Genomic DNA, 23,909 nt, shown 5'->3' on the forward strand with positions numbered 1-23,909 from the left:
CTGGGCTGGGGGGCAGTCAACCACCAGTACACACAGCAGAACCTAAACCCATACCATTATTGCTAAGCAGCAAGACAGGGGCCCATTGCACTCCCACGGGGCCTTTTTAAATGCAATCCATAACCCGGATTTGCCAGGAACCCTTCTTACTCCTCCTACTTGCATGTGACACTGGGCTTAGGATCTGCATAGGAAACACACACACAAGCACACACCTACCTTTGTTGCCTGCAGATGCCTCCTTGGCTGTCCCCAAACGGTATCAAACCAACACCCACGGGAAGCTGTAAGCATAGAGGACATGCCTGCACCCCATTGGACTTACCTGTGTGGGTTGAATCCGGGTTATTTGACAACCTATGGCGGTGATGGTTCTGCTCAGGCAGAGCAGTGCTGATGCTCCTCATAAAGCTGTCGCTGCTGTGAAGGTTCTAGGTGACATCACAAATCCCTTTGGTTACATACACAACAAAGCTGGGTTGTTGTTGTTTACACTCTGCAAGGCCTGTGGAAGTGAGTGACATCATAGCACTGTAGTTCTGAGGGTTCAAGATGGATGCAACAATCTCCTGTTGCTTCTATGAAGGCCGTAATAGACGACATCACCAAACAGCTCCATAGTCACATACACAGCAAAGGAGAGATGTTGTTTACACCTAGTGATGTCAGTGGTATTGAGTGACATCACAGCACAGTGCTAAGGCTCCTGGGCCTGGACACAGCAGCGGCTGCAATATCTCAACGGAGAATACGTTTATATCTATGTGTGTGTGTGCGCATATATATATATATATATATATATATATATATATATATATATATATATATATATTTCTCCGCCGAAATCACTTTTAAACCCATTTCCACCTTTTTTTCCCTTCTCTTCCTCTTACTTTTTTTTCACGTTTTTTTACGTTTTTCTCCTTTTCGCCTCTTTTCTGGGCGTATTATTCTTCTTTTTCTTCTTTTTTTTCGTCTAATGCATACCCCATCAGTGCAGCAATGCTTATTCAATACCGCCAGCAGATGGAGACACTGGGGGATAATTTTCTAAGGATTTATACTGATTTTTCCTGTCTGAATTTGTCGCACAGAAAGTTGCAGGCCAAATATGTGTGACATTTCTGCGACTTTAGCTTCTAGAGCATTTTTACAACATTATACATAGGTGCTGAATACATAAAAAGCGACTGTTCAGCGACAGACAAGTCGCATCGGCTGAAAGTAGGCCAGAATGTCAGTCCATGTTGGAGCAGGTTTAGATACAGTCTAAAGCATAGATCTCAAAGTCTGTGCACAGAATTTAGCAAGGGCCTCGCACCTTCTGATGCATCAGGTAGGTGCACAATAGCATAGCCTAACCCTCTGTACTTTGGTCTATATTGATGCGGGACATAGACAGCCAGCTGATGACCAATCCATTAGTGCAATGGATGGCTGGAAGCATTTGTCTTTGCCTTTGCAATACCACAGAAGCAATGCATGGTCAATGTACAGCAATGACACACCTGTGTGAACAGCCAGGAGACCCCCCCCCCCATGTTATGTTACATAGTTACATAGTTAGTACGGTCGAAAAAAGACATATGTCCATCACGTTCAACCAGGGAATTAAGGGGTAGGGGTGTGGCGCGATATTGGGGAAGGGATGAGATTTTATATTTCTTCATAAGCATTAATCTTATTTTGTCAATTAGGAACATTCAGCACCCACCCGCTATCAAGGCAGCTGCCTATCATGTCATGCCCTACCTGCACAGGTGTGCTGGCTACTCAAATGATCCAATTAAGGAGGCCATTTAGTCAGCAGCAGCAGAAGTCCTGTGCCTGGACGCTCCAACAGGGGCCAGACACAAGCAGAAGCAGAAGCAGCAGAAGCAGCAGCAGCACCACCTTTTGTTTTTTGGCTGCAGCAGCAGCAAGGCCCACAGGGCTGGCTAGCTGGCTAGCCAGCAAGCAGGTAGCAATGAAAGTAGGAATCTTTCTTTTTAACCCTGTAAGGGGGTGGTGCACTGTACCCGAAGATACTGCCATATCGGGTCAATGCATAGGGCGACGGAAGCAAGCTTCGAAATCGGCCCCCGTTCTCAAAAATCCATTTAATATATGGTCCCCAGATAGGGGACGTATCAGATATTAAACTGATAAGAACAGATACTACACTTGATCTTAGCCAAAAGGCCGAGAAGCGATAACCGTGAAAGGGGCGGGCCCAACAAGGTCCCCTTCATGGGCACTATCACTGCTTGCTGTCAGGGAGGCTGCCAGACAATTTTCCATGCACACTCTGGGCTGGGGGGCAGTCAACCACCAGTACACACAGCAGAACCTAAACCCATACCATTATTGCTAAGCAGCAAGACAGGGGCCCATTGCACTCCCACGGGGCCTTTTTAAATGCAATCCATAACCCGGATTTGCCAGGAACCCTTCTTACTCCTCCTACTTGCATGTGACACTGGGCTTAGGATCTGCATAGGAAACACACACACAAGCACACACCTACCTTTGTTGCCTGCAGATGCCTCCTTGGCTGTCCCCAAACGGTATCAAACCAACACCCACGGGAAGCTGTAAGCATAGAGGACATGCCTGCACCCCATTGGACTTACCTGTGTGGGTTAAATCCGGGTTATTTGACAACCTATGGCGGTGATGGTTCTGCTCAGGCAGAGCAGTGCTGATGCTCCTCATAAAGCTGTCGCTGCTGTGAAGGTTCTAGGTGACATCACAAATCCCTTTGGTTACATACACAACAAAGCTGGGTTGTTGTTGTTTACACTCTGCAAGGCCTGTGGAAGTGAGTGACATCATAGCACTGTAGTTCTGAGGGTTCAAGATGGATGCAACAATCTCCTGTTGCTTCTATGAAGGCCGTAATAGACGACATCACCAAACAGCTCCATAGTCACATACACAGCAAAGGAGAGATGTTGTTTACACCTAGTGATGTCAGTGGTATTGAGTGACATCACAGCACAGTGCTAAGGCTCCTGGGCCTGGACACAGCAGCGGCTGCAATATCTCAACGGAGAATACGTTTATATCTATGTGTGTGTGTGCGCATATATATATATATATATATATATATATATATATATATATATATATTTCTCCGCCGAAATCACTTTTAAACCCATTTCCACCTTTTTTTCCCTTCTCTTCCTCTTACTTTTTTTTCACGTTTTTTTACGTTTTTCTCCTTTTCGCCTCTTTTCTGGGCGTATTATTCTTCTTTTTCTTCTTTTTTTTCGTCTAATGCATACCCCATCAGTGCAGCAATGCTTATTCAATACCGCCAGCAGATGGAGACACTGGGGGATAATTTTCTAAGGATTTATACTGATTTTTCCTGTCTGAATTTGTCGCACAGAAAGTTGCAGGCCAAATATGTGTGACATTTCTGCGACTTTAGCTTCTAGAGCATTTTTACAACATTATACATAGGTGCTTAATACATAAAAAGCGACTGTTCAGCGACAGACAAGTCGCATCGGCTGAAAGTAGGCCAGAATGTCAGTCCATGTTGGAGCAGGTTTAGATACAGTCTAAAGCATAGATCTCAAAGTCTGTGCACAGAATTTAGCAAGGGCCTCGCACCTTCTGATGCATCAGGTAGGTGCACAATAGCATAGCCTAACCCTCTGTACTTTGGTCTATATTGATGCGGGACATAGACAGCCAGCTGATGACCAATCCATTAGTGCAATGGATGGCTGGAAGCATTTGTCTTTGCCTTTGCAATACCACAGAAGCAATGCATGGTCAATGTACAGCAATGACACACCTGTGTGAACAGCCAGGAGACCCCCCCCCCCCCCATGTTATGTTACATAGTTACATAGTTAGTACGGTCGAAAAAAGACATATGTCCATCACGTTCAACCAGGGAATTAAGGGGTAGGGGTGTGGCGCGATATTGGGGAAGGGATGAGATTTTATATTTCTTCATAAGCATTAATCTTATTTTGTCAATTAGGAACATTCAGCACCCACCCGCTATCAAGGCAGCTGCCTATCATGTCATGCCCTACCTGCACAGGTGTGCTGGCTACTCAAATGATCCAATTAAGGAGGCCATTTAGTCAGCAGCAGCAGAAGTCCTGTGCCTGGACGCTCCAACAGGGGCCAGACACAAGCAGAAGCAGAAGCAGCAGAAGCAGCAGCAGCACCACCTTTTGTTTTTTGGCTGCAGCAGCAGCAAGGCCCACAGGGCTGGCTAGCTGGCTAGCCAGCAAGCAGGTAGCAATGAAAGTAGGAATCTTTCTTTTTAACCCTGTAAGGGGGTGGTGCACTGTACCCGAAGATACTGCCATATCGGGTCAATGCATAGGGCGACGGAAGCAAGCTTCGAAATCGGCCCCCGTTCTCAAAAATCCATTTAATATATGGTCCCCAGATAGGGGACGTATCAGATATTAAACTGATAAGAACAGATACTACACTTGATCTTAGCCAAAAGGCCGAGAAGCGATAACCGTGAAAGGGGCGGGCCCAACAAGGTCCCCTTCATGGGCACTATCACTGCTTGCTGTCAGGGAGGCTGCCAGACAATTTTCCATGCACACTCTGGGCTGGGGGGCAGTCAACCACCAGTACACACAGCAGAACCTAAACCCATACCATTATTGCTAAGCAGCAAGACAGGGGCCCATTGCACTCCCACGGGGCCTTTTTAAATGCAATCCATAACCCGGATTTGCCAGGAACCCTTCTTACTCCTCCTACTTGCATGTGACACTGGGCTTAGGATCTGCATAGGAAACACACACACAAGCACACACCTACCTTTGTTGCCTGCAGATGCCTCCTTGGCTGTCCCCAAACGGTATCAAACCAACACCCACGGGAAGCTGTAAGCATAGAGGACATGCCTGCACCCCATTGGACTTACCTGTGTGGGTTAAATCCGGGTTATTTGACAACCTATGGCGGTGATGGTTCTGCTCAGGCAGAGCAGTGCTGATGCTCCTCATAAAGCTGTCGCTGCTGTGAAGGTTCTAGGTGACATCACAAATCCCTTTGGTTACATACACAACAAAGCTGGGTTGTTGTTGTTTACACTCTGCAAGGCCTGTGGAAGTGAGTGACATCATAGCACTGTAGTTCTGAGGGTTCTAGATGGATGCAACAATCTCCTGTTGCTTCTATGAAGGCCGTAATAGACGACATCACCAAACAGCTCCATAGTCACATACACAGCAAAGGAGAGATGTTGTTTACACCTAGTGATGTCAGTGGTATTGAGTGACATCACAGCACAGTGCTAAGGCTCCTGGGCCTGGACACAGCAGCGGCTGCAATATCTCAACGGAGAATACGTTTATATCTATGTGTGTGTGTGCGCATATATATATATATATATATATATATATATATATATATATATATTTCTCCGCCGAAATCACTTTTAAACCCATTTCCACCTTTTTTTCCCTTCTCTTCCTCTTACTTTTTTTTCACGTTTTTTTACGTTTTTCTCCTTTTCGCCTCTTTTCTGGGCGTATTATTCTTCTTTTTCTTCTTTTTTTTCGTCTAATGCATACCCCATCAGTGCAGCAATGCTTATTCAATACCGCCAGCAGATGGAGACACTGGGGGATAATTTTCTAAGGATTTATACTGATTTTTCCTGTCTGAATTTGTCGCACAGAAAGTTGCAGGCCAAATATGTGTGACATTTCTGCGACTTTAGCTTCTAGAGCATTTTTACAACATTATACATAGGTGCTGAATACATAAAAAGCGACTGTTCAGCGACAGACAAGTCGCATCGGCTGAAAGTAGGCCAGAATGTCAGTCCATGTTGGAGCAGGTTTAGATACAGTCTAAAGCATAGATCTCAAAGTTTGTGCACAGAATTTAGCAAGGGCCTCGCACCTTCTGATGCATCAGGTAGGTGCACAATAGCATAGCCTAACCCTCTGTACTTTGGTCTATATTGATGCGGGACATAGACAGCCAGCTGATGACCAATCCATTAGTGCAATGGATGGCTGGAAGCATTTGTCTTTGCCTTTGCAATACCACAGAAGCAATGCATGGTCAATGTACAGCAATGACACACCTGTGTGAACAGCCAGGAGACCCCCCCCCCCCCCCCCATGTTATGTTACATAGTTACATAGTTAGTACGGTCGAAAAAAGACATATGTCCATCACGTTCAACCAGGGAATTAAGGGGTAGGGGTGTGGCGCGATATTGGGGAAGGGATGAGATTTTATATTTCTTCATAAGCATTAATCTTATTTTGTCAATTAGGAACATTCAGCACCCACCCGCTATCAAGGCAGCTGCCTATCATGTCATGCCCTACCTGCACAGGTGTGCTGGCTACTCAAATGATCCAATTAAGGAGGCCATTTAGTCAGCAGCAGCAGAAGTCCTGTGCCTGGACGCTCCAACAGGGGCCAGACACAAGCAGAAGCAGAAGCAGCAGAAGCAGCAGCAGCACCACCTTTTGTTTTTTGGCTGCAGCAGCAGCAAGGCCCACAGGGCTGGCTAGCTGGCTAGCCAGCAAGCAGGTAGCAATGAAAGTAGGAATCTTTCTTTTTAACCCTGTAACGGGGTGGTGCACTGTACCCGAAGATACTGCCATATCGGGTCAATGCATAGGGCGACGGAAGCAAGCTTCGAAATCGGCCCCCGTTCTCAAAAATCCATTTAATATATGGTCCCCAGATAGGGGACGTATCAGATATTAAACTGATAAGAACAGATACTACACTTGATCTTAGCCAAAAGGCCGAGAAGCGATAACCGTGAAAGGGGCGGGCCCAACAAGGTCCCCTTCATGGGCACTATCACTGCTTGCTGTCAGGGAGGCTGCCAGACAATTTTCCATGCACACTCTGGGCTGGGGGGCAGTCAACCACCAGTACACACAGCAGAACCTAAACCCATACCATTATTGCTAAGCAGCAAGACAGGGGCCCATTGCACTCCCACGGGGCCTTTTTAAATGCAATCCATAACCCGGATTTGCCAGGAACCCTTCTTACTCCTCCTACTTGCATGTGACACTGGGCTTAGGATCTGCATAGGAAACACACACACAAGCACACACCTACCTTTGTTGCCTGCAGATGCCTCCTTGGCTGTCCCCAAACGGTATCAAACCAACACCCACGGGAAGCTGTAAGCATAGAGGACATGCCTGCACCCCATTGGACTTACCTGTGTGGGTTAAATCCGGGTTATTTGACAACCTATGGCGGTGATGGTTCTGCTCAGGCAGAGCAGTGCTGATGCTCCTCATAAAGCTGTCGCTGCTGTGAAGGTTCTAGGTGACATCACAAATCCCTTTGGTTACATACACAACAAAGCTGGGTTGTTGTTGTTTACACTCTGCAAGGCCTGTGGAAGTGAGTGACATCATAGCACTGTAGTTCTGAGGGTTCAAGATGGATGCAACAATCTCCTGTTGCTTCTATGAAGGCCGTAATAGACGACATCACCAAACAGCTCCATAGTCACATACACAGCAAAGGAGAGATGTTGTTTACACCTAGTGATGTCAGTGGTATTGAGTGACATCACAGCACAGTGCTAAGGCTCCTGGGCCTGGACACAGCAGCGGCTGCAATATCTCAACGGAGAATACGTTTATATCTATGTGTGTGTGTGCGCATATATATATATATATATATATATATATATATATATATATATATATATTTCTCCGCCGAAATCACTTTTAAACCCATTTCCACCTTTTTTTCCCTTCTCTTCCTCTTACTTTTTTTTCACGTTTTTTTACGTTTTTCTCCTTTTCGCCTCTTTTCTGGGCGTATTATTCTTCTTTTTCTTCTTTTTTTTCGTCTAATGCATACCCCATCAGTGCAGCAATGCTTATTCAATACCGCCAGCAGATGGAGACACTGGGGGATAATTTTCTAAGGATTTATACTGATTTTTCCTGTCTGAATTTGTCGCACAGAAAGTTGCAGGCCAAATATGTGTGACATTTCTGCGACTTTAGCTTCTAGAGCATTTTTACAACATTATACATAGGTGCTGAATACATAAAAAGCGACTGTTCAGCGACAGACAAGTCGCATCGGCTGAAAGTAGGCCAGAATGTCAGTCCATGTTGGAGCAGGTTTAGATACAGTCTAAAGCATAGATCTCAAAGTCTGTGCACAGAATTTAGCAAGGGCCTCGCACCTTCTGATGCATCAGGTAGGTGCACAATAGCATAGCCTAACCCTCTGTACTTTGGTCTATATTGATGCGGGACATAGACAGCCAGCTGATGACCAATCCATTAGTGCAATGGATGGCTGGAAGCATTTGTCTTTGCCTTTGCAATACCACAGAAGCAATGCATGGTCAATGTACAGCAATGACACACCTGTGTGAACAGCCAGGAGACCCCCCCCCCCCCCCCCCCATGTTATGTTACATAGTTACATAGTTAGTACGGTCGAAAAAAGACATATGTCCATCACGTTCAACCAGGGAATTAAGGGGTAGGGGTGTGGCGCGATATTGGGGAAGGGATGAGATTTTATATTTCTTCATAAGCATTAATCTTATTTTGTCAATTAGGAACATTCAGCACCCACCCGCTATCAAGGCAGCTGCCTATCATGTCATGCCCTACCTGCACAGGTGTGCTGGCTACTCAAATGATCCAATTAAGGAGGCCATTTAGTCAGCAGCAGCAGAAGTCCTGTGCCTGGACGCTCCAACAGGGGCCAGACACAAGCAGAAGCAGAAGCAGCAGAAGCAGCAGCAGCACCACCTTTTGTTTTTTGGCTGCAGCAGCAGCAAGGCCCACAGGGCTGGCTAGCTGGCTAGCCAGCAAGCAGGTAGCAATGAAAGTAGGAATCTTTCTTTTTAACCCTGTAAGGGGGTGGTGCACTGTACCCGAAGATACTGCCATATCGGGTCAATGCATAGGGCGACGGAAGCAAGCTTCGAAATCGGCCCCCGTTCTCAAAAATCCATTTAATATATGGTCCCCAGATAGGGGACGTATCAGATATTAAACTGATAAGAACAGATACTACACTTGATCTTAGCCAAAAGGCCGAGAAGCGATAACCGTGAAAGGGGCGGGCCCAACAAGGTCCCCTTCATGGGCACTATCACTGCTTGCTGTCAGGGAGGCTGCCAGACAATTTTCCATGCACACTCTGGGCTGGGGGGCAGTCAACCACCAGTACACACAGCAGAACCTAAACCCATACCATTATTGCTAAGCAGCAAGACAGGGGCCCATTGCACTCCCACGGGGCCTTTTTAAATGCAATCCATAACCCGGATTTGCCAGGAACCCTTCTTACTCCTCCTACTTGCATGTGACACTGGGCTTAGGATCTGCATAGGAAACACACACACAAGCACACACCTACCTTTGTTGCCTGCAGATGCCTCCTTGGCTGTCCCCAAACGGTATCAAACCAACACCCACGGGAAGCTGTAAGCATAGAGGACATGCCTGCACCCCATTGGACTTACCTGTGTGGGTTAAATCCGGGTTATTTGACAACCTATGGCGGTGATGGTTCTGCTCAGGCAGAGCAGTGCTGATGCTCCTCATAAAGCTGTCGCTGCTGTGAAGGTTCTAGGTGACATCACAAATCCCTTTGGTTACATACACAACAAAGCTGGGTTGTTGTTGTTTACACTCTGCAAGGCCTGTGGAAGTGAGTGACATCATAGCACTGTAGTTCTGAGGGTTCAAGATGGATGCAACAATCTCCTGTTGCTTCTATGAAGGCCGTAATAGACGACATCACCAAACAGCTCCATAGTCACATACACAGCAAAGGAGAGATGTTGTTTACACCTAGTGATGTCAGTGGTATTGAGTGACATCACAGCACAGTGCTAAGGCTCCTGGGCCTGGACACAGCAGCGGCTGCAATATCTCAACGGAGAATACGTTTATATCTATGTGTGTGTGTGCGCATATATATATATATATATATATATATATATATATATATATATATATATTTCTCCGCCGAAATCACTTTTAAACCCATTTCCACCTTTTTTTCCCTTCTCTTCCTCTTACTTTTTTTTCACGTTTTTTTACGTTTTTCTCCTTTTCGCCTCTTTTCTGGGCGTATTATTCTTCTTTTTCTTCTTTTTTTTCGTCTAATGCATACCCCATCAGTGCAGCAATGCTTATTCAATACCGCCAGCAGATGGAGACACTGGGGGATAATTTTCTAAGGATTTATACTGATTTTTCCTGTCTGAATTTGTCGCACAGAAAGTTGCAGGCCAAATATGTGTGACATTTCTGCGACTTTAGCTTCTAGAGCATTTTTACAACATTATACATAGGTGCTGAATACATAAAAAGCGACTGTTCAGCGACAGACAAGTCGCATCGGCTGAAAGTAGGCCAGAATGTCAGTCCATGTTGGAGCAGGTTTAGATACAGTCTAAAGCATAGATCTCAAAGTCTGTGCACAGAATTTAGCAAGGGCCTCGCACCTTCTGATGCATCAGGTAGGTGCACAATAGCATAGCCTAACCCTCTGTACTTTGGTCTATATTGATGCGGGACATAGACAGCCAGCTGATGACCAATCCATTAGTGCAATGGATGGCTGGAAGCATTTGTCTTTGCCTTTGCAATACCACAGAAGCAATGCATGGTCAATGTACAGCAATGACACACCTGTGTGAACAGCCAGGAGACCCCCCCCCCCCATGTTATGTTACATAGTTACATAGTTAGTACGGTCGAAAAAAGACATATGTCCATCACGTTCAACCAGGGAATTAAGGGGTAGGGGTGTGGCGCGATATTGGGGAAGGGATGAGATTTTATATTTCTTCATAAGCATTAATCTTATTTTGTCAATTAGGAACATTCAGCACCCACCCGCTATCAAGGCAGCTGCCTATCATGTCATGCCCTACCTGCACAGGTGTGCTGGCTACTCAAATGATCCAATTAAGGAGGCCATTTAGTCAGCAGCAGCAGAAGTCCTGTGCCTGGACGCTCCAACAGGGGCCAGACACAAGCAGAAGCAGAAGCAGCAGAAGCAGCAGCAGCACCACCTTTTGTTTTTTGGCTGCAGCAGCAGCAAGGCCCACAGGGCTGGCTAGCTGGCTAGCCAGCAAGCAGGTAGCAATGAAAGTAGGAATCTTTCTTTTTAACCCTGTAAGGGGGTGGTGCACTGTACCCGAAGATACTGCCATATCGGGTCAATGCATAGGGCGACGGAAGCAAGCTTCGAAATCGGCCCCCGTTCTCAAAAATCCATTTAATATATGGTCCCCAGATAGGGGACGTATCAGATATTAAACTGATAAGAACAGATACTACACTTGATCTTAGCCAAAAGGCCGAGAAGCGATAACCGTGAAAGGGGCGGGCCCAACAAGGTCCCCTTCATGGGCACTATCACTGCTTGCTGTCAGGGAGGCTGCCAGACAATTTTCCATGCACACTCTGGGCTGGGGGGCAGTCAACCACCAGTACACACAGCAGAACCTAAACCCATACCATTATTGCTAAGCAGCAAGACAGGGGCCCATTGCACTCCCACGGGGCCTTTTTAAATGCAATCCATAACCCGGATTTGCCAGGAACCCTTCTTACTCCTCCTACTTGCATGTGACACTGGGCTTAGGATCTGCATAGGAAACACACACACAAGCACACACCTACCTTTGTTGCCTGCAGATGCCTCCTTGGCTGTCCCCAAACGGTATCAAACCAACACCCACGGGAAGCTGTAAGCATAGAGGACATGCCTGCACCCCATTGGACTTACCTGTGTGGGTTAAATCCGGGTTATTTGACAACCTATGGCGGTGATGGTTCTGCTCAGGCAGAGCAGTGCTGATGCTCCTCATAAAGCTGTCGCTGCTGTGAAGGTTCTAGGTGACATCACAAATCCCTTTGGTTACATACACAACAAAGCTGGGTTGTTGTTGTTTACACTCTGCAAGGCCTGTGGAAGTGAGTGACATCATAGCACTGTAGTTCTGAGGGTTCAAGATGGATGCAACAATCTCCTGTTGCTTCTATGAAGGCCGTAATAGACGACATCACCAAACAGCTCCATAGTCACATACACAGCAAAGGAGAGATGTTGTTTACACCTAGTGATGTCAGTGGTATTGAGTGACATCACAGCACAGTGCTAAGGCTCCTGGGCCTGGACACAGCAGCGGCTGCAATATCTCAACGGAGAATACGTTTATATCTATGTGTGTGTGTGCGCATATATATATATATATATATATATATATATATATATATATATATATATTTCTCCGCCGAAATCACTTTTAAACCCATTTCCACCTTTTTTTCCCTTCTCTTCCTCTTACTTTTTTTTCACGTTTTTTTACGTTTTTCTCCTTTTCGCCTCTTTTCTGGGCGTATTATTCTTCTTTTTCTTCTTTTTTTTCGTCTAATGCATACCCCATCAGTGCAGCAATGCTTATTCAATACCGCCAGCAGATGGAGACACTGGGGGATAATTTTCTAAGGATTTATACTGATTTTTCCTGTCTGAATTTGTCGCACAGAAAGTTGCAGGCCAAATATGTGTGACATTTCTGCGACTTTAGCTTCTAGAGCATTTTTACAACATTATACATAGGTGCTTAATACATAAAAAGCGACTGTTCAGCGACAGACAAGTCGCATCGGCTGAAAGTAGGCCAGAATGTCAGTCCATGTTGGAGCAGGTTTAGATACAGTCTAAAGCATAGATCTCAAAGTCTGTGCACAGAATTTAGCAAGGGCCTCGCACCTTCTGATGCATCAGGTAGGTGCACAATAGCATAGCCTAACCCTCTGTACTTTGGTCTATATTGATGCGGGACATAGACAGCCAGCTGATGACCAATCCATTAGTGCAATGGATGGCTGGAAGCATTTGTCTTTGCCTTTGCAATACCACAGAAGCAATGCATGGTCAATGTACAGCAATGACACACCTGTGTGAACAGCCAGGAGACCCCCCCCATGTTATGTTACATAGTTACATAGTTAGTACGGTCGAAAAAAGACATATGTCCATCACGTTCAACCAGGGAATTAAGGGGTAGGGGTGTGGCGCGATATTGGGGAAGGGATGAGATTTTATATTTCTTCATAAGCATTAATCTTATTTTGTCAATTAGGAACATTCAGCACCCACCCGCTATCAAGGCAGCTGCCTATCATGTCATGCCCTACCTGCACAGGTGTGCTGGCTACTCAAATGATCCAATTAAGGAGGCCATTTAGTCAGCAGCAGCAGAAGTCCTGTGCCTGGACGCTCCAACAGGGGCCAGACACAAGCAGAAGCAGAAGCAGCAGAAGCAGCAGCAGCACCACCTTTTGTTTTTTGGCTGCAGCAGCAGCAAGGCCCACAGGGCTGGCTAGCTGGCTAGCCAGCAAGCAGGTAGCAATGAAAGTAGGAATCTTTCTTTTTAACCCTGTAAGGGGGTGGTGCACTGTACCCGAAGATACTGCCATATCGGGTCAATGCATAGGGCGACGGAAGCAAGCTTCGAAATCGGCCCCCGTTCTCAAAAATCCATTTAATATATGGTCCCCAGATAGGGGACGTATCAGATATTAAACTGATAAGAACAGATACTACACTTGATCTTAGCCAAAAGGCCGAGAAGCGATAACCGTGAAAGGGGCGGGCCCAACAAGGTCCCCTTCATGGGCACTATCACTGCTTGCTGTCAGGGAGGCTGCCAGACAATTTTCCATGCACACTCTGGGCTGGGGGGCAGTCAACCACCAGTACACACAGCAGAACCTAAACCCATACCATTATTGCTAAGCAGCAAGACAGGGGCCCATTGCACTCCCACGGGGCCTTTTTAAATGCAATCCATAACCCGGATTTGCCAGGAACCCTTCTTACTCCTCCTACTTGCATGTGACACTGGGCTTAGGATCTGCATAGGAAACACACACACAAGCACACACCTACCTTTGTTGCCTGCAGATGCCTCCTTGGCTGTCCCCAAACGGTATCAAACCAACACCCACGGGAAGCTGTAAGCATAGAGGACATGCCTGCACCCCATTGGACTTACCTGTGTGGGTTAAATCCGGGTTATTTGACAACCTATGGCGGTGATGGTTCTGCTCAGGCAGAGCAGTGCTGATGCTCCTCATAAAGCTGTCGCTGCTGTGAAGGTTCTAGGTGACATCACAAATCCCTTTGGTTACATACACAACAAAGCTGGGTTGTTGTTGTTTACACTCTGCAAGGCCTGTGGAAGTGAGTGACATCATAGCACTGTAGTTCTGAGGGTTCAAGATGGATGCAACAATCTCCTGTTGCTTCTATGAAGGCCATAATAGACGACATCACCAAACAGCTCCATAGTCACATACACAGCAAAGGAGAGATGTTGTTTACACCTAGTGATGTCAGTGGTATTGAGTGACATCACAGCACAGTGCTAAGGCTCCTGGGCCTGGACACAGCAGCGGCTGCAATATCTCAACGGAGAATACGTTTATATCTATGTGTGTGTGTGCGCATATATATATATATATATATATATATATATATATATATATATATTTCTCCGCCGAAATCACTTTTAAACCCATTTCCACCTTTTTTTCCCTTCTCTTCCTCTTACTTTTTTTTCACGTTTTTTTACGTTTTTCTCCTTTTCGCCTCTTTTCTGGGCGTATTATTCTTCTTTTTCTTCTTTTTTTTCGTCTAATGCATACCCCATCAGTGCAGCAATGCTTATTCAATACCGCCAGCAGATGGAGACACTGGGGGATAATTTTCTAAGGATTTATACTGATTTTTCCTGTCTGAATTTGTCGCACAGAAAGTTGCAGGCCAAATATGTGTGACATTTCTGCGACTTTAGCTTCTAGAGCATTTTTACAACATTATACATAGGTGCTTAATACATAAAAAGCGACTGTTCAGCGACAGACAAGTCGCATCGGCTGAAAGTAGGCCAGAATGTCAGTCCATGTTGGAGCAGGTTTAGATACAGTCTAAAGCATAGATCTCAAAGTCTGTGCACAGAATTTAGCAAGGGCCTCGCACCTTCTGATGCATCAGGTAGGTGCACAATAGCATAGCCTAACCCTCTGTACTTTGGTCTATATTGATGCGGGACATAGACAGCCAGCTGATGACCAATCCATTAGTGCAATGGATGGCTGGAAGCATTTGTCTTTGCCTTTGCAATACCACAGAAGCAATGCATGGTCAATGTACAGCAATGACACACCTGTGTGAACAGCCAGGAGACCCCCCCCCCCCCCCCCCCATGTTATGTTACATAGTTACATAGTTAGTACGGTCGAAAAAAGACATATGTCCATCACGTTCAACCAGGGAATTAAGGGGTAGGGGTGTGGCGCGATATTGGGGAAGGGATGAGATTTTATATTTCTTCATAAGCATTAATCTTATTTTGTCAATTAGGAACATTCAGCACCCACCCGCTATCAAGGCAGCTGCCTATCATGTCATGCCCTACCTGCACAGGTGTGCTGGCTACTCAAATGATCCAATTAAGGAGGCCATTTAGTCAGCAGCAGCAGAAGTCCTGTGCCTGGACGCTCCAACAGGGGCCAGACACAAGCAGAAGCAGAAGCAGCAGAAGCAGCAGCAGCACCACCTTTTGTTTTTTGGCTGCAGCAGCAGCAAGGCCCACAGGGCTGGCTAGCTGGCTAGCCAGCAAGCAGGTAGCAATGAAAGTAGGAATCTTTCTTTTTAACCCTGTAAGGGGGTGGTGCACTGTACCCGAAGATACTGCCATATCGGGTCAATGCATAGGGCGACGGAAGCAAGCTTCGAAATCGGCCCCCGTTCTCAAAAATCCATTTAATATATGGTCCCCAGATAGGGGACGTATCAGATATTAAACTGATAAGAACAGATACTACACTTGATCTTAGCCAAAAGGCCGAGAAGCGATAACCGTGAAAGGGGCGGGCCCAACAAGGTCCCCTTCATGGGCACTATCACTGCTTGCTGTCAGGGAGGCTGCCAGACAATTTTCCATGCACACTCTGGGCTGGGGGGCAGTCAACCACCAGTACACACAGCAGAACCTAAACCCATACCATTATTGCTAAGCAGCAAGACAGGGGCCCATTGCACTCCCACGGGGCCTTTTTAAATGCAATCCATAACCCGGATTTGCCAGGAACCCTTCTTACTCCTCCTACTTGCATGTGACACTGGGCTTAGGATCTGCATAGGAAACACACACACAAGCACACACCTACCTTTGTTGCCTGCAGATGCCTCCTTGGCTGTCCCCAAACGGTATCAAACCAACACCCACGGGAAGCTGTAAGCATAGAGGACATGCCTGCACCCCATTGGACTTACCTGTGTGGGTTAAATCCGGGTTATTTGACAACCTATGGCGGTGATGGTTCTGCTCAGGCAGAGCAGTGCTGATGCTCCTCATAAAGCTGTCGCTGCTGTGAAGGTTCTAGGTGACATCACAAATCCCTTTGGTTACATACACAACAAAGCTGGGTTGTTGTTGTTTACACTCTGCAAGGCCTGTGGAAGTGAGTGACATCATAGCACTGTAGTTCTGAGGGTTCAAGATGGATGCAACAATCTCCTGTTGCTTCTATGAAGGCCGTAATAGACGACATCACCAAACAGCTCCATAGTCACATACACAGCAAAGGAGAGATGTTGTTTACACCTAGTGATGTCAGTGGTATTGAGTGACATCACAGCACAGTGCTAAGGCTCCTGGGCCTGGACACAGCAGCGGCTGCAATATCTCAACGGAGAATACGTTTATATCTATGTGTGTGTGTGCGCATATATATATATATATATATATATATATATATATATATATATTTCTCCGCCGAAATCACTTTTAAACCCATTTCCACCTTTTTTTCCCTTCTCTTCCTCTTACTTTTTTTTCACGTTTTTTTACGTTTTTCTCCTTTTCGCCTCTTTTCTGGGCGTATTATTCTTCTTTTTCTTCTTTTTTTTCGTCTAATGCATACCCCATCAGTGCAGCAATGCTTATTCAATACCGCCAGCAGATGGAGACACTGGGGGATAATTTTCTAAGGATTTATACTGATTTTTCCTGTCTGAATTTGTCGCACAGAAAGTTGCAGGCCAAATATGTGTGACATTTCTGCGACTTTAGCTTCTAGAGCATTTTTACAACATTATACATAGGTGCTGAATACATAAAAAGCGACTGTTCAGCGACAGACAAGTCGCATCGGCTGAAAGTAGGCCAGAATGTCAGTCCATGTTGGAGCAGGTTTAGATACAGTCTAAAGCATAGATCTCAAAGTCTGTGCACAGAATTTAGCAAGGGCCTCGCACCTTCTGATGCATCAGGTAGGTGCACAATAGCATAGCCTAACCCTCTGTACTTTGGTCTATATTGATGCGGGACATAGACAGCCAGCTGATGACCAATCCATTAGTGCAATGGATGGCTGGAAGCATTTGTCTTTGCCTTTGCAATACCACAGAAGCAATGCATGGTCAATGTACAGCAATGACACACCTGTGTGAACAGCCAGGAGACCCCCCCCCCCCCCCCCCCCCCCATGTTATGTTACATAGTTACATAGTTAGTACGGTCGAAAAAAGACATATGTCCATCACGTTCAACCAGGGAATTAAGGGGTAGGGGTGTGGCGCGATATTGGGGAAGGGATGAGATTTTATATTTCTTCATAAGCATTAATCTTATTTTGTCAATTAGGAACATTCAGCACCCACCCGCTATCAAGGCAGCTGCCTATCATGTCATGCCCTACCTGCACAGGTGTGCTGGCTACTCAAATGATCCAATTAAGGAGGCCATTTAGTCAGCAGCAGCAGAAGTCCTGTGCCTGGACGCTCCAACAGGGGCCAGACACAAGCAGAAGCAGAAGCAGCAGAAGCAGCAGCAGCACCACCTTTTGTTTTTTGGCTGCAGCAGCAGCAAGGCCCACAGGGCTGGCTAGCTGGCTAGCCAGCAAGCAGGTAGCAATGAAAGTAGGAATCTTTCTTTTTAACCCTGTAAGGGGGTGGTGCACTGTACCCGAAGATACTGCCATATCGGGTCAATGCATAGGGCGACGGAAGCAAGCTTCGAAATCGGCCCCCGTTCTCAAAAATCCATTTAATATATGGTCCCCAGATAGGGGACGTATCAGATATTAAACTGATAAGAACAGATACTACACTTGATCTTAGCCAAAAGGCCGAGAAGCGATAACCGTGAAAGGGGCGGGCCCAACAAGGTCCCCTTCATGGGCACTATCACTGCTTGCTGTCAGGGAGGCTGCCAGACAATTTTCCATGCACACTCTGGGCTGGGGGGCAGTCAACCACCAGTACACACAGCAGAACCTAAACCCATACCATTATTGCTAAGCAGCAAGACAGGGGCCCATTGCACTCCCACGGGGCCTTTTTAAATGCAATCCATAACCCGGATTTGCCAGGAACCCTTCTTACTCCTCCTACTTGCATGTGACACTGGGCTTAGGATCTGCATAGGAAACACACACACAAGCACACACCTACCTTTGTTGCCTGCAGATGCCTCCTTGGCTGTCCCCAAACGGTATCAAACCAACACCCACGGGAAGCTGTAAGCATAGAGGACATGCCTGCACCCCATTGGACTTACCTGTGTGGGTTAAATCCGGGTTATTTGACAACCTATGGCGGTGATGGTTCTGCTCAGGCAGAGCAGTGCTGATGCTCCTCATAAAGCTGTCGCTGCTGTGAAGGTTCTAGGTGACATCACAAATCCCTTTGGTTACATACACAACAAAGCTGGGTTGTTGTTGTTTACACTCTGCAAGGCCTGTGGAAGTGAGTGACATCATAGCACTGTAGTTCTGAGGGTTCAAGATGGATGCAACAATCTCCTGTTGCTTCTATGAAGGCCGTAATAGACGACATCACCAAACAGCTCCATAGTCACATACACAGCAAAGGAGAGATGTTGTTTACACCTAGTGATGTCAGTGGTATTGAGTGACATCACAGCACAGTGCTAAGGCTCCTGGGCCTGGACACAGCAGCGGCATGCAATATCTCAACGGAGAATACGTTTATATCTATGTGTGTGTGTGCGCATATATATATATATATATATATATATATATATATATATATATATATCTCCGCCGAAATCACTTTTAAACCCATTTCCACCTTTTTTTCCCTTCTCTTCCTCTTACTTTTTTTTCACGTTTTTTTACGTTTTTCTCCTTTTCGCCTCTTTTCTGGGCGTATTATTCTTCTTTTTCTTCTTTTTTTTCGTCTAATGCATACCCCATCAGTGCAGCAATGCTTATTCAATACCGCCAGCAGATGGAGACACTGGGGGATAATTTTCTAAGGATTTATACTGATTTTTCCTGTCTGAATTTGTCGCACAGAAAGTTGCAGGCCAAATATGTGTGACATTTCTGCGACTTTAGCTTCTAGAGCATTTTTACAACATTATACATAGGTGCTGAATACATAAAAAGCGACTGTTCAGCGACAGACAAGTCGCATCGGCTGAAAGTAGGCCAGAATGTCAGTCCATGTTGGAGCAGGTTTAGATACAGTCTAAAGCATAGATCTCAAAGTCTGTGCACAGAATTTAGCAAGGGCCTCGCACCTTCTGATGCATCAGGTAGGTGCACAATAGCATAGCCTAACCCTCTGTACTTTGGTCTATATTGATGCGGGACATAGACAGCCAGCTGATGACCAATCCATTAGTGCAATGGATGGCTGGAAGCATTTGTCTTTGCCTTTGCAATACCACAGAAGCAATGCATGGTCAATGTACAGCAATGACACACCTGTGTGAACAGCCAGGAGACCCCCCCCCCCATGTTATGTTACATAGTTACATAGTTAGTACGGTCGAAAAAAGACATATGTCCATCACGTTCAACCAGGGAATTAAGGGGTAGGGGTGTGGCGCGATATTGGGGAAGGGATGAGATTTTATATTTCTTCATAAGCATTAATCTTATTTTGTCAATTAGGAACATTCAGCACCCACCCGCTATCAAGGCAGCTGCCTATCATGTCATGCCCTACCTGCACAGGTGTGCTGGCTACTCAAATGATCCAATTAAGGAGGCCATTTAGTCAGCAGCAGCAGAAGTCCTGTGCCTGGACGCTCCAACAGGGGCCAGACACAAGCAGAAGCAGAAGCAGCAGAAGCAGCAGCAGCACCACCTTTTGTTTTTTGGCTGCAGCAGCAGCAAGGCCCACAGGGCTGGCTAGCTGGCTAGCCAGCAAGCAGGTAGCAATGAAAGTAGGAATCTTTCTTTTTAACCCTGTAAGGGGGTGGTGCACTGTACCCGAAGATACTGCCATATCGGGTCAATGCATAGGGCGACGGAAGCAAGCTTCGAAATCGGCCCCCGTTCTCAAAAATCCATTTAATATATGGTCCCCAGATAGGGGACGTATCAGATATTAAACTGATAAGAACAGATACTACACTTGATCTTAGCCAAAAGGCCGAGAAGCGATAACCGTGAAAGGGGCGGGCCCAACAAGGTCCCCTTCATGGGCACTATCACTGCTTGCTGTCAGGGAGGCTGCCAGACAATTTTCCATGCACACTCTGGGCTGGGGGGCAGTCAACCACCAGTACACACAGCAGAACCTAAACCCATACCATTATTGCTAAGCAGCAAGACAGGGGCCCATTGCACTCCCACGGGGCCTTTTTAAATGCAATCCATAACCCGGATTTGCCAGGAACCCTTCTTACTCCTCCTACTTGCATGTGACACTGGGCTTAGGATCTGCATAGGAAACACACACACAAGCACACACCTACCTTTGTTGCCTGCAGATGCCTCCTTGGCTGTCCCCAAACGGTATCAAACCAACACCCACGGGAAGCTGTAAGCATAGAGGACATGCCTGCACCCCATTGGACTTACCTGTGTGGGTTAAATCCGGGTTATTTGACAACCTATGGCGGTGATGGTTCTGCTCAGGCAGAGCAGTGCTGATGCTCCTCATAAAGCTGTCGCTGCTGTGAAGGTTCTAGGTGACATCACAAATCCCTTTGGTTACATACACAACAAAGCTGGGTTGTTGTTGTTTACACTCTGCAAGGCCTGTGGAAGTGAGTGACATCATAGCACTGTAGTTCTGAGGGTTCAAGATGGATGCAACAATCTCCTGTTGCTTCTATGAAGGCCGTAATAGACGACATCACCAAACAGCTCCATAGTCACATACACAGCAAAGGAGAGATGTTGTTTACACCTAGTGATGTCAGTGGTATTGAGTGACATCACAGCACAGTGCTAAGGCTCCTGGGCCTGACACAGCAGCGGCTGCAATATCTCAACGGAGAATACGTTTATATCTATGTGTGTGTGTGCGCATATATATATATATATATATATATATATATATATATATATATATTTCTCCGCCGAAATCACTTTTAAACCCATTTCCACCTTTTTTTCCCTTCTCTTCCTCTTACTTTTTTTTCACGTTTTTTTACGTTTTTCTCCTTTTCGCCTCTTTTCTGGGCGTATTATTCTTCTTTTTCTTCTTTTTTTTCGTCTAATGCATACCCCATCAGTGCAGCAATGCTTATTCAATACCGCCAGCAGATGGAGACACTGGGGGATAATTTTCTAAGGATTTATACTGATTTTTCCTGTCTGAATTTGTCGCACAGAAAGTTGCAGGCCAAATATGTGTGACATTTCTGCGACTTTAGCTTCTAGAGCATTTTTACAACATTATACATAGGTGCTGAATACATAAAAAGCGACTGTTCAGCGACAGACAAGTCGCATCGGCTGAAAGTAGGCCAGAATGTCAGTCCATGTTGGAGCAGGTTTAGATACAGTCTAAAGCATAGATCTCAAAGTCTGTGCACAGAATTTAGCAAGGGCCTCGCACCTTCTGATGCATCAGGTAGGTGCACAATAGCATAGCCTAACCCTCTGTACTTTGGTCTATATTGATGCGGGACATAGACAGCCAGCTGATGACCAATCCATTAGTGCAATGGATGGCTGGAAGCATTTGTCTTTGCCTTTGCAATACCACAGAAGCAATGCATGGTCAATGTACAGCAATGACACACCTGTGTGAACAGCCAGGAGACCCCCCCCCATGTTATGTTACATAGTTACATAGTTAGTACGGTCGAAAAAAGACATATGTCCATCACGTTCAACCAGGGAATTAAGGGGTAGGGGTGTGGCGCGATATTGGGGAAGGGATGAGATTTTATATTTCTTCATAAGCATTAATCTTATTTTGTCAATTAGGAACATTCAGCACCCACCCGCTATCAAGGCAGCTGCCTATCATGTCATGCCCTACCTGCACAGGTGTGCTGGCTACTCAAATGATCCAATTAAGGAGGCCATTTAGTCAGCAGCAGCAGAAGTCCTGTGCCTGGACGCTCCAACAGGGGCCAGACACAAGCAGAAGCAGAAGCAGCAGAAGCAGCAGCAGCACCACCTTTTGTTTTTTGGCTGCAGCAGCAGCAAGGCCCACAGGGCTGGCTAGCTGGCTAGCCAGCAAGCAGGTAGCAATGAAAGTAGGAATCTTTCTTTTTAACCCTGTAAGGGGGTGGTGCACTGTACCCGAAGATACTGCCATATCGGGTCAATGCATAGGGCGACGGAAGCAAGCTTCGAAATCGGCCCCCGTTCTCAAAAATCCATTTAATATATGGTCCCCAGATAGGGGACGTATCAGATATTAAACTGATAAGAACAGATACTACACTTGATCTTAGCCAAAAGGCCGAGAAGCGATAACCGTGAAAGGGGCGGGCCCAACAAGGTCCCCTTCATGGGCACTATCACTGCTTGCTGTCAGGGAGGCTGCCAGACAATTTTCCATGCACACTCTGGGCTGGGGGGCAGTCAACCACCAGTACACACAGCAGAACCTAAACCCATACCATTATTGCTAAGCAGCAAGACAGGGGCCCATTGCACTCCCACGGGGCCTTTTTAAATGCAATCCATAACCCGGATTTGCCAGGAACCCTTCTTACTCCTCCTACTTGCATGTGACACTGGGCTTAGGATCTGCATAGGAAACACACACACAAGCACACACCTACCTTTGTTGCCTGCAGATGCCTCCTTGGCTGTCCCCAAACGGTATCAAACCAACACCCACGGGAAGCTGTAAGCATAGAGGACATGCCTGCACCCCATTGGACTTACCTGTGTGGGTTAAATCCGGGTTATTTGACAACCTATGGCGGTGATGGTTCTGCTCAGGCAGAGCAGTGCTGATGCTCCTCATAAAGCTGTCGCTGCTGTGAAGGTTCTAGGTGACATCACAAATCCCTTTGGTTACATACACAACAAAGCTGGGTTGTTGTTGTTTACACTCTGCAAGGCCTGTGGAAGTGAGTGACATCATAGCACTGTAGTTCTGAGGGTTCAAGATGGATGCAACAATCTCCTGTTGCTTCTATGAAGGCCGTAATAGACGACATCACCAAACAGCTCCATAGTCACATACACAGCAAAGGAGAGATGTTGTTTACACCTAGTGATGTCAGTGGTATTGAGTGACATCACAGCACAGTGCTAAGGCTCCTGGGCCTGGACACAGCAGCGGCTGCAATATCTCAACGGAGAATACGTTTATATCTATGTGTGTGTGTGCGCATATATATATATATATATATATATATATATATATATATATATTTCTCCGCCGAAATCACTTTTAAACCCATTTCCACCTTTTTTTCCCTTCTCTTCCTCTTACTTTTTTTTCACGTTTTTTTACGTTTTTCTCCTTTTCGCCTCTTTTCTGGGCGTATTATTCTTCTTTTTCTTCTTTTTTTTCGTCTAATGCATACCCCATCAGTGCAGCAATGCTTATTCAATACCGCCAGCAGATGGAGACACTGGGGGATAATTTTCTAAGGATTTATACTGATTTTTCCTGTCTGAATTTGTCGCACAGAA

The 23,909-nt window shown here is 46.1% G+C and overlaps 10 non-coding genes across 10 annotated transcripts; all 10 read right to left on the reverse strand.

Moving 5' to 3' along the window:
• Positions 1-2,002: 2,002 nt before the first annotated feature.
• Positions 2,003-2,193, reverse strand: LOC130314410 (U2 spliceosomal RNA). The gene has a single exon (XR_008862108.1). It is a non-coding gene; the product is annotated as a U2 spliceosomal RNA (small nuclear RNA).
• Positions 2,194-4,284: 2,091 nt separating this feature from the next.
• On the reverse strand, positions 4,285-4,475 carry LOC130314411 (U2 spliceosomal RNA). Its single transcript, XR_008862109.1, has one exon. It is a non-coding gene; the product is annotated as a U2 spliceosomal RNA (small nuclear RNA).
• Positions 4,476-6,567: 2,092 nt separating this feature from the next.
• On the reverse strand, positions 6,568-6,758 carry LOC130314422 (U2 spliceosomal RNA). Its single transcript, XR_008862120.1, has one exon. It is a non-coding gene; the product is annotated as a U2 spliceosomal RNA (small nuclear RNA).
• Positions 6,759-8,856: 2,098 nt separating this feature from the next.
• LOC130314412 (U2 spliceosomal RNA) lies at positions 8,857-9,047 on the reverse strand. The gene has a single exon (XR_008862110.1). It is a non-coding gene; the product is annotated as a U2 spliceosomal RNA (small nuclear RNA).
• Positions 9,048-11,138: 2,091 nt separating this feature from the next.
• On the reverse strand, positions 11,139-11,329 carry LOC130314413 (U2 spliceosomal RNA). The gene has a single exon (XR_008862111.1). It is a non-coding gene; the product is annotated as a U2 spliceosomal RNA (small nuclear RNA).
• A 2,087-nt stretch (positions 11,330-13,416) lies between these two features.
• LOC130314415 (U2 spliceosomal RNA) lies at positions 13,417-13,607 on the reverse strand. The gene has a single exon (XR_008862112.1). It is a non-coding gene; the product is annotated as a U2 spliceosomal RNA (small nuclear RNA).
• Positions 13,608-15,701: 2,094 nt separating this feature from the next.
• LOC130314416 (U2 spliceosomal RNA) lies at positions 15,702-15,892 on the reverse strand. Its single transcript, XR_008862113.1, has one exon. It is a non-coding gene; the product is annotated as a U2 spliceosomal RNA (small nuclear RNA).
• Positions 15,893-17,988: 2,096 nt separating this feature from the next.
• On the reverse strand, positions 17,989-18,179 carry LOC130314417 (U2 spliceosomal RNA). Its single transcript, XR_008862114.1, has one exon. It is a non-coding gene; the product is annotated as a U2 spliceosomal RNA (small nuclear RNA).
• A 2,087-nt stretch (positions 18,180-20,266) lies between these two features.
• On the reverse strand, positions 20,267-20,457 carry LOC130314418 (U2 spliceosomal RNA). Its single transcript, XR_008862115.1, has one exon. It is a non-coding gene; the product is annotated as a U2 spliceosomal RNA (small nuclear RNA).
• Positions 20,458-22,540: 2,083 nt separating this feature from the next.
• On the reverse strand, positions 22,541-22,731 carry LOC130314420 (U2 spliceosomal RNA). Its single transcript, XR_008862118.1, has one exon. It is a non-coding gene; the product is annotated as a U2 spliceosomal RNA (small nuclear RNA).
• Between the last annotated feature and the right edge of the window lie 1,178 nt (positions 22,732-23,909).

This window comes from Hyla sarda, unplaced genomic scaffold, assembly GCF_029499605.1.
Source record: "Hyla sarda isolate aHylSar1 unplaced genomic scaffold, aHylSar1.hap1 scaffold_1818, whole genome shotgun sequence".
Taxonomy (NCBI): Eukaryota; Metazoa; Chordata; class Amphibia; order Anura; family Hylidae; genus Hyla; species Hyla sarda.